This window comes from Micromesistius poutassou, assembly GCF_964030765.1.
Source record: "Micromesistius poutassou genome assembly, chromosome: 11".
Lineage (NCBI taxonomy): Eukaryota > Metazoa > Chordata > Actinopteri > Gadiformes > Gadidae > Micromesistius > Micromesistius poutassou.
This window is the reverse complement of record NC_140281.1, coordinates 13,321,828-13,331,375: the sequence shown is the minus strand read 5'-3', so window position 1 is coordinate 13,331,375 and position 9,548 is coordinate 13,321,828.

The following is a 9,548-nucleotide window of genomic DNA, read 5'->3' as shown; positions in this document are numbered from 1 at the left end:
GCCTCCTTTTCAATGATAGAATACTTGTGTTCTGCAGGGTTAAGTGTACGTGAGGCACATGCAACTGTGCGCTCTGTTCCATCTGTGTGTAGTTGTGTCAGTACTGCCCCCAAGCCATAATCTGATGCGTCTGTAGACACGAAGGTGGGGAGGCTGGGGTCGAAGACGAACAGCGCTGGGCTGTTCACAATGCAATCCTTAACAGCCTTGAAGCTCATCTTAGCTGCTGAAGTCCACTTAAATTTGTCCTCACGCAGACATGCTCGCATGGGCTCCATGAGCGATGCGTAGTTGTACACAAACTTCTGGTACCACGCTGTGAGCCCCAGGAATGAGCGCAGTGCTGTAGCGTCTGTCGGCGCCGGAGCCTCTGTGATGGCTTTGACGTGCTCTGTGAGTGGCTGTAGGCCCTGGGCAGAAATCGTGTGCCCAAGGAACCGCAGGCTAGACTGGTTGAACTGGCATTTTTCCTCGTTTAGCTGGAGGCCGGTTGCTTGATCGCGGCGAGTACCTCCTGTAGGTTGAGGTCATGTACTGCCTTGACCTTTCCGTATATTATCGTCTAAATAAAACTGGACCCCCCTTGCAGCCTTTCAGAACGAGCGACATCATCTTAGAGAACGCACTTGGGGCTGAGCACAGTCGGTATGGTACCGGAACAGTCCATCATGCGTTATGAATGCAGTTAAGTCTCAGCTCTCCTCTGCCAAGAGCATCTGATGATAAGCATTGGCGAGGTCTATTGTGGAAAACACTGTAGCACCACACATCTCGGAGAACAATTCATCCATATGAGGAAGTGGATAACTGTCCATCTCTATCACCTTGTTAAGCTCACGTAAGCCCATGCACAGCCTCACCGCACCGTTCTTCTGTTGCGTGACCACGATGGGTGAGACCATGGAGATGCATCAATCCTCTCTATTACGTCCATCTGTAACAGTCTCTCGAGCTCCGTGGAGACGGCTTGTCTCACGGAGAGAGGAAGTCTCTGCAGTTTCTGTTGAACAGGCCGTACTGCTTCGTTGCCCTCCTTCACTTTCACCCGGTGGACATGCAAATTAACTGATTAACGACCGCCCATAGACTTTGAGCGACCAAGTCAGCCAGCGACCACAGCGACCAAAAGCAGCCAGACAAGTGATCAACACAGTGACCAATGCAACCTACGTCGCAACGCACGTCGGAGCTCGGCCTTCCTCGGTAGAGGACTGTGAGGTCGACTGTGACAACTATCAAGTCAAGTCGGTGAATTTTGCGTGGGGGGAAAAGCCACATTAATATTGTGAACAACTCCTGGTTGAGCATATATCCACATTGACATGAGACACCGTGTGGGAGCAACCCAACGTTTTTACGGCTGCCAGGGCGAACTCTTCTCAGCTACAACATAATACCCTATATCAGCTATATATCTAGATATCACTACATTACACACATTATTATCCCAAAGAAAAGAACAAGTGCCTGTTTGTCTGAACATACAGTGCTCCACAGCTGGCTAGGTGTGGTTGGAGGTTATGAAACTGGAACAAATATATTACATGGATATGTCCATCGATTGAATATACAGGAATCCATCCGGACCTATCCTCCCAATATAGGCCAGTGGATCTGTTTTTTCACTTGCCTGTTGTTTTCTAGCTCTAATTTCATAATGTTATAAATATCAGGAGGGATCTATCCTGAGGGATCTATCCATCAGTGCATTTAATTAATGAAACCTCACTGAATACCAAACTGATTTTCTGGTTCTTTTGCTGCAAAGGTCATACATGTAGCCATGATACAGGACACATGGCTCAGCTAGTTTTAAAATTCATAGTGGGCCAGTAATAGAATATTCTGATATATGATATAAATCAAAACTGAACATAAAACATAATCCCCGAAAAGGGGGACATTTCCAGTTTGACTAGCAATCTGATTGAAAAACCTAATGTTGTGTCTTCAAAAACAGGTAGTTTTTTCTGTATTTAGCCAGGGACAGGCAACCAAAAACGGGGACGTCTGGTCACCCTATGATATGTATTTTGCAAATCACACACTATAAATATGATAGAGAAGCAGAAACAGGGGCAGTAAATTCAGCTATTTTAAGTTGAAGAATATAAATATATATAAATATATACATAGCCTACATAAACAATATATGAATACATTAGATATCTATATATAAGCACATAAAAGTTTTTGTATGAGCTAAAACCCCTTTCTCGTGCGTTTCAGCAGTTCAAGAGAGGCGAGTTTGGCAATGTGGTGCAGCCTTAACTTGTGAAACACAGACACAACCAATGACAACAAGTCAGAATGATGGTTGTCGATGCCAAACTGTGGTCTCCTCCTAAAAAGTAGCCTAATCCCCCAAGCCCTGTTTGCGATGGTCAGACAATTTGAGCAGGAATATGCTGCACAGTGCTCTGGCATCTTGTGTCTTCTGCTGCTAGCAACTAGGAGTATGACCTAGTGATGAGTCGTGAACGAGCGAGTCGGCTCAAAGCGAATGAGTCGGCTCAAAGAGCCGGCTCTTTTAAGTGAACGATGGGAGTCGGCTCCCGAATAGTGGTGGCTCGTTCGCGAACGAATCAGTTCGAACGAACGACTCTTTAAAACGAACGAACCGACCTGATTCGCCGCTCTCGTTCGTCTCGTTCGTTCGCCGAGACTCGACTCCCAGCTCCACCCACTAGTCGCTGAGTCGCGCTGACTCGCGCTGACTCGCGAGTCGCCGTTCGTTCACTGACTGTGTTTAGCGGTGAAGACTCGAGGACTGAGAAGTCATGAGAGTCAGCCGGGCAACAACATCCCGATTCCGAACATGAAGCACTCCTCAGCTAAAAGGAACCTTAGTTAATGTTGTGTTGATTGATGACCGTTTGCACCATTGCACAATCGTGATTCCTTTGAGAATGAGAACGAGTGAGGAGAGTCTGACCGACTCGGCTGAGAACGTGCATTCGCGAATCGTTTGAACGAGAACGAGGGAGGAGCCGAGTCTGACCGACTCGGCATTCGCGAACGTGCATTCGCGATTCGTTCGAACGAGAACGAGGGAGGAGCCGAGTCTGACCAACTGTGACTGAGAATCATGATTCACCGCTACCGGAAATGCGAACGAACGAACGAATGAACGACTCTTCTTGGCGAACTGACCGACGCAAACTGATTCATTCAAACGAATCATGAAATCCACCACTTCTCCCGAACGCGAGCCGTTGTCTTTTTTGTTCTTCCGCGCTACGGGTGCTACATGCATTCATTCTACGCGTGCTATGCATGTCACGGCGCATGCATGGCAGCCAGCAACCAATCACGAGAATAAGCAGCAAGGGGCGGGGGATTTCGATGCGCGATACACGTTGCCTGTGACTGACAGGAGGAAAAGAGGAGAGAGACGAGTGTGAGTACAAGATGAATAAGACAAGGAAAAGAAGCAGCATTTGGATGCATTTTGATCAGTGTGAGAACACAAAGGTCAACACGCGTGCATGTGTCAAAATGAGCGTCGGAATTACGGCATGGCACTATTATAAAAGGTATACAGTAAGCGGTAATATGAAGAGCCGTTTGGGAGCCGAAAGAGCCAGCTCTTGTTGGTGAGCCGTTCCAAGAGATCCGGCTCACTAAAAAGAGCCGAAATTCCCATCACTAGTATGACTTGTCCAAGATGGCAGCCGCATTTCTTGCGACATAATCACAGCATTCCAATGACCAATGATCCAATGACCGTCGACTTTCGACGCACTAAAAAAAGCTGTTCTATGCAGCCCAATTGAAGTGGATGCCTGGACGCTGAGCTTCAACAGGCAAATGCACTGTGACGCTACGGGAATGTAAGAGAAGGAAATCGAGTCAGTCGACCTGCAATAAGCAGCTGATTCTGAACGAACTCGTCTTCGAGATGGACGTGTTCTAACGCATTTTTAGTCAATGAAATGTTAACACAACAGTATATATTTGACCATTTAATTTTTGAGATTGCAGTCTTAGAGAAATCGCCACTGGATGTGTGTGACAGCCTAGTGTTGTAATGTGTAACAGCATAGTGGCCCGACAATCCAAAACCCAAGTGGAAACCAGGTGGGAAAAGGTTGTAGTTGAAAACGTGACGCAGCTTTTACTTCTTCGCCACCTACAGAGTTTGTTATGGACGATCATTCAAAAACCCCATGTTATTTCCCATAGACATTTGGCCGAGGGAAACGGGAGCCTCGGAGGCGGCACTCATTCTTCAGAGGTCTATTCATGGAACTCCAGTCAGCTCGCCTCCCCCAACTAATTAGGAACAGTGATTATGATTGAGTGGCACCTTGTTTCCAACCAATTAGAGACAGAGAATAATGAGATCGGATGTACATAACATTTCAAAAATAACCTTCCGCAGAGTTTATATCATTCTGTATTAAGACGTAGGCCTAGATCAAACGAAGTTTGAGTGGAATTGTAGTGGTTGTGCTGGTGTCACCACGGTATCTCTACTGCCATGTCTTTTCTAATAAGGTAACCTTTTTATTTTGCAAACCTTCAGTTAGTTATTTTTGCATGACAGAAATTCATGTTTTGATTTTAGCATTATAAAAAAATGCCTTCCCTCGCCTTCCCATGGACATTTTTTTTATTTGTTATTTGATTTGTTTTTATGAACAAATCACTTGGAACAGAATTTTTATAGACACCAGGGGAGAGATTGTAACAGGATGGATGCATTAAAAACGGCTTTTATTTCTCCTAGGGTACTGCAATTGTCTGTCCTACTTGTTGGCTGTCAAGTAATTGGTGAGTTTAAATCTTAAAAATAGGACATTATAAAGGCATAAAACCATGTGCTAACACATGTGCTTAACAGCTTACAGGAATGGGTTGGCTGGGAAGCTTGGATATCCACAAGGTCCCATCCAAACCCCCATATACCAGCCCTACAAAGAGCAGACCGGATCTGCTCCCCAGCAGAAACCATGGATGCCCAACCAGAAGCGTACCCACATGACAGGGCAGACACAAAAGAGCTCATTGCCCAACCACCACCACCAGCTGCTGCCTCGTGGTTTCCAGCAGCGTCCAGGCCCCAAGCTCTTGAAGCTGCTTCTACACCTGTATCAAGCTCATAAGAATCCTAGCATTGCGCCCGACCTTTGTACCTTGATTGAGAATGTAGCCAAGTGGCTGAAAGGTTCCCGCTGTGTCCAAAAAGAAAATCAGATGCAGCAGCAGCCCCAGCGGAAGCCACTACTCAGTGGTATACTAGGGCAATCTCACCTGCACCCAGATCTGCTGGCAATGCTGCACGCGTCCCCAAGTTGGCTGCATTCCTTGGTCTCCATTCCCAAGCAGAAGCCACACAGTAATGTGCCTGAAGAACCAGAGAAACCAATCTACATGCCGCAGAGGCAGATGCCGCAGAGGCATCTGAAGCGGCTGAAGCGGCCCATCTACATGGCCCAGCAGAAGCCTCAGTGGCAGTATCCACGTAAAGGTTCTTAACATGGATGTTGTTCAATGTGTCTTTTTTCGTGCAAGATGCTAATTGAAACTCCATAAAATCCTGTAATGTTTGAAAAGACATCCATAACTATGAATTGTTCAATCACTGACCACCTTTTATTGGCCTTAGGGTGATTACTGGAGGGTCCTCATTGAAGCGAGTTCAACGGTTCATCTGCCTACAGAAAGAAATAAAATGGTTCTGCTTTTATTTGCCGGTCTGCATTTTCACTACTGCATTTTTCTAGCTCTAGTGGTGTTTGAGTTCAGTGCTAAAAGAGCGGTTTCCCCAAAAATATTTTGGGGCAACGCCTCAATTGTATGGGGCACCACTCAAGGGAGTGGTGTATCTTACGATCGTTACTACCTTGCCCGCATGTTTCTGCCTTTATTCAAATGTATGGAAGTTGGTAACTTACCCGGGAATACCAAAAATCCATCCAAGAATTGTAATCATCTCTTAAATTTAGTCTTTGCCAAACAATGGTGGGAAATCCCACTGAGCCTTGTCATCAAAATTAACATTTGCTAAAGTGGAAAACTTTTTTTTTTTTTTTCTAGAAACGTATAGGCTTAAAGACGATTACTTCTTCAAAGATCAGCTGTGCCAATGTTCTCTGGTTTTACCTCTCGCTATGAGAGGCCACTAGTGTGCAAAGTGCTTAATGTGGTGCTTCAAAAGGGACATATATTGGCCTGAGATCACTCAACGGGACCCGTGACCACCAGTCTTATCTCCCAGGAATCCTGGGGCCGTATTCACAAAGAATCTTAAGGCTAAAAGTAGGCTAGGTCAGTGGCGAATTTAGGAGTAACTCATAAAAATAATGTGCGTGTCAGTCCTAAATTTAGGACTCCTATTTTATTTTACTAAGAGCAATTCACAAAGTATTTTAGGCCTAAAAGTAGCACCTAAGTCTAGGAGAGCTTAAAAGTCCTCGAGAGGACTCCTAAATCACTAAGACCTATTCACAAAGAATATGTAAATGGGTGCAACGTGACCGAATGCTTTGGAGACAATGGAAGACTGCAAATTGATAAGGCGATATAGGGAAAATCGTGAGGGTATCAAACTTGTGGTTGAATTAGTGAATAATACTCCGATATTTAGCAACAGGGAAAATGCAACTTTGCAATGTCGACGATTTAGGAATATCGCAACCATTGATCAACCACCAGTGATGGTTAAAACACACGGGGGCAATGTTACAAATGTAGCCTACCTTTAATCATCCTTAATTATTTAATATATAAATATAAATAAATCACTTAAACCATCATTATTTGTCTCATGTATTAATAGTAATACAACACATTTATTTCAAATAAAAATAAATGGTTTGAAGTAAAAAATAATAGGCCTATATATAGGCTACTCTTACTTATGATTACTATCTAATCATTTATTGTAAGATAATTGATTGTATTGAGTTTATAATCAGCTCAGTAAGGAGTCGGGAGTCGGACCAGTTGGGCTTTCGCTTGCGTTTCACGTTGTCTTCTCCTTCATTCATCATGATAGGAGGACTTGAACGGTGGTATGGGCTGATATTTAAAGTGTTTAGTGGCGTAGCCACGGGTGTGCATGGGTGTGCCTGGGACACCCAAGCGTGGTCCTGGCACACCTAAATATTTTCAGAATTAATTCATTACAACGATTTCTTTCAATTTAAAGCAAAATATGACAGAGAGCGCGGTGAGCGGTGCGCGTTGCACTGCGTAGTGACCGGTCTAGGTCCAAGCATTAGCTACCACAGAAGCGGGGATGTGAAGGAACCCCCCCTATTGGATTTTGCGATTCTATCCATAGGCCTACATTTCATTCCCCCATGTACAGCGTGGAGTGATTTTGTGGAGAGCCAGGGCTGCTTTCAGGATGGTTTGGGGCAGCCGCCTGCAAGTGGTTCAATCAACATTTGTCATTTAGTTTTATTTTGTTCATTAATCCCGTCGTATAAGGTCTCGAAAAACCAGCCTAATTGAATCAGTGCTCCGGTTATTGCAGCACGTATCGATCGCTCCGGACCCTGGCTTCCACTGGACACTTGCAGCAGTTATTCTAACAGCGTTCCGGTAAATCACCGTGAACTTGAGGCCACCCAAACTCTCACAGGCGCACCTTAATTACAATCTCTGGCTACGCCCAAACTTTAAGTGCTGGAAATATGCTCATTGGATAATGGTTTGCTTTTAATTACTTCCTTGATATAATGCAATTTACGTATTTTTATTGTTTGCTTTGGTTCTCTTTTTAACGTGCATACAACGTCATTATCGTGGTCTGCACAAACTTGTCATCGTGCGTGTATTATGGAGCTATTACTGTTGCAATATTATTTGCAAATGCGTATCTCAATCTGTGTGTGTGTATTCAGATCTGTGTGTGCGTATTCAGATCTGTGTGTGTGTGTAATATGATGTGTGTGTGTGTATTCAGATCTGTGTGTGCGTATTCAGATCTGTGTGTGTGTATTCAGACCTGTGTGTGTGTGTGTAAAAAAAATCTGTGTCTGTGATGATAAGCGTGTCACTTTTACTGTTGAAACATGAACTTGTACTTACAGCGAACACTCTTGAATTCATGGTATTGCCTCCCGACCATACACTCGACACAACGCCAACCGTGAGCGCAATGAAATGACCCCAAGTGACACGCTTATCATCACTGGGTGCTACGCGCCGACTGGTGGTGTGTAGGCGGTACTGCTACTGCAGCCAGGCAGCGTGAGCCTGTGAGCCTGAGCTCAGGGCAAAGGAACACTGAGGTCACAGACAAATCTCATTTCTACACATTTGCAGATCACAGATCTGCCGCGGCAGAAGTGTTGCAAAATTCACGTGTAAAAACACAGCCAATGGAGAGCTCCTGCCTGAGTTGTAAGTGATGACAGACATTTACAGATCTATGTACGCATTTACAGATCGGTTTACACATTTACAGATCTATGTACACTTACAGATCTGTGTTCACATTCACAGATCTTTGCATGCACTTGCAGATTTGTCTTCACTTGCAAATCTGAATACAGACACAGATTTTTTTTACACACACACAGGTCTGAATACACACACACAGATCTGAATACGCACACACAGATTGAGATACGCATTTGCAAATAATATTGCAACAGTAATAGCTCCATAGTGTATTCTGCTAACTGCACTGTCCATAACTGTTTGATAGGACTTAATTTGTAGCCTAGGCTATTTCCTTATATTTCGTTGATTTAGTGGGCTCGTTTGTGGGAAGTTGCGAATGAGTTTCACGGAGACGACAGGTGTCGTGCCAGAAGTTGATTTTTGCCAGAAACTGATTTCCGGTCCGCGGGAGCGCGCACGGTCTGTTAAAGTTGTGTTTCTGCCTCAAAATGGCTTGATATCACTCAGCAAAGTAATACTGACAAGATTTGATGTCAACCAGTGCTTGAATAATGTGTAAAGGGCCATTACAGGGCCATTACAATGTAAAAATCAGCGGACCGGAAATCAGTTTCTGGCAAAAATCAACTTCTGGCACGTCGTGCCAGAAGTGCGTGCTCCCGCGGACCGGAAATCAGTTTCTGGCAAAAATCAACTTCTGGCACGTCGTGCCAGAAGTTGATTTTTTTTTTTAAAGTTGTGTTTCTGCCTCAAAATGGCTTGATATCACTCAGCAAAGTAATACTGACAAGATTTGATGTCAACCAGTGCTTGAATAATGTGTAAAGGGCCATTACAATGTAAAAATCAGCGGACCGGAAATCAGTTTCTGGCAAAAATCAACTTCTGGCACGACACCGGCACTCAACAGAATCACCGTAGCTACTGACCGCTTCAAAACTCGTGCACGAGAATCGACGTAAGGGGGCGTTAGGGGGCGTTACTCTTAGTTCACTGTCGCATTTCCACCGACAGTACCAGCTCAACTCGACTCGGTTCCAGGGACGTCGCGTTTCCATCTAAAAAAGTAGGCCTCTTCAATGTGGGCGGGTCTTAGAAAAGAACATCTCCAACATGGGCGGGTCGTCTTTAGGTTTTAATCACGGGAGACGCGAAATCTGAATCTGATCAAGACTATTTCATGATTC